This window comes from Octopus bimaculoides, chromosome 6 (genome assembly GCF_001194135.2).
Source record: "Octopus bimaculoides isolate UCB-OBI-ISO-001 chromosome 6, ASM119413v2, whole genome shotgun sequence".
NCBI lineage: Eukaryota > Metazoa > Mollusca > Cephalopoda > Octopoda > Octopodidae > Octopus > Octopus bimaculoides.
In genome coordinates, this window is record NC_068986.1 from 45,207,734 (window position 1) to 45,209,043 (window position 1,310).

The 1,310-nt window shown below is 35.5% G+C and overlaps 1 long non-coding RNA gene across 1 annotated transcript in view; it reads right to left on the minus strand.

Annotated features, from left to right (window-relative positions):
• Positions 1 to 157: 157 nt before the first annotated feature.
• The window catches only part of LOC106882561 (uncharacterized), a 4,413-nt gene continuing 3,260 nt past the window's right edge, over positions 158 to 1,310 (minus strand). Inside the window, exon 2 of the long non-coding RNA XR_008264410.1 lies at positions 158 to 304. This is a non-coding gene — a long non-coding RNA (uncharacterized LOC106882561). The remainder of the gene's footprint in view (positions 305 to 1,310) is intronic.

A 1,310-nucleotide genomic window follows, 5' to 3' on the forward strand; every position in this document is an offset into this window, starting at 1 on the left:
CACGCACACACGCACACACACGCACACATATACATACATACACACATACATACATACACACATACATACATACATACATACATACATACATACATACATACATGTATGTGTGTGTGTCTGCTGTCTGTTTGAATAAAATAAGTTTTACTTTTTAATATCGAAGGTAAATTTTTTTATTATATGTCTATAAATACGACAGTAAAAAATACAAAAATGTTTTCCACATAACAAATGTTTCCATGCAGCAGTTTTACTGTATAAGTATTAGTGTATGTTTTCACAAGGTGATTTTACACGCACAATCCTAAAAGAAAAGAGAGAAAGAGAGAGGGAGAGAGAGAGAATATTACTGCTTAATGAAAGGTTTTTGGATGAAATAAAGTTTCCGAATATATAAAGTTTTACTAAATAAATTTTAGTACATGTTGTAGCCAAAAGTGGTTCTGCAGTAGAAGAAAAATGATACTTTACTGACCGGGACCGGTTTTCGCTGTTTTTCAGCTACTCAATGCATTTTTAGACACACACATATAAAGTTCTTTTTTTGGAATAGTGGATCTCGAAACAGACAAAGCTATTAATGACTTGTAAATATTAGATTGAAAAACGCTTTTGGATAGGAAAGTTAAAGGCTGCCTGTGGGACGTTTTATGACGTCACCAGTATACGCACACTTTATACACACATGCTTACGCAAACACACCACGCCACCAGCCACTTCCTTCCTTCCGGTCAATTCAACGTGTAGCATCATTAATTCAGAGAAGTTTTTTTCCTCCTCCTTTCTTTTCGTAGAAGAGCATAGGCTCAAAACGTTAAAGACTTCTAATTATCCTGAGCGTCAAACCAATACACTCTGTTCGTTGTTATTTCAGCTGCCTCTGTTTTTGGTATATGCTTTCTGTATAGCTATTGTATAATTTTAGTCATATATATATATATATATATATATATATATATATATATATATCTGTAAAAATATGTGACAATTATTCGGTAGCCATGATAAAACTCCGAGTTTCGGATGCCAGAGTGGAAACCCACGCCGCCATCTCTTCAGTTATCTGGCCATTGAAAATTGCTATGAAAATGACCGTTAAACAAAGGGAAATTACTGTGTGGTTGACCGTCATTAAGACAAAAGAGCTATTAGAATGACCGCTAAGTGAGAGGAGGGAGTAAAGGTAAGGGAGTAAAAATGTCCATAGTATTCGCGTAAGCGCACCAGTCCATACATATACATGCGCGCCCGCACACCCACGTACATGTCGACGCGTCTAATAACCAAAGTTTTTATGTCTTGACAAAAA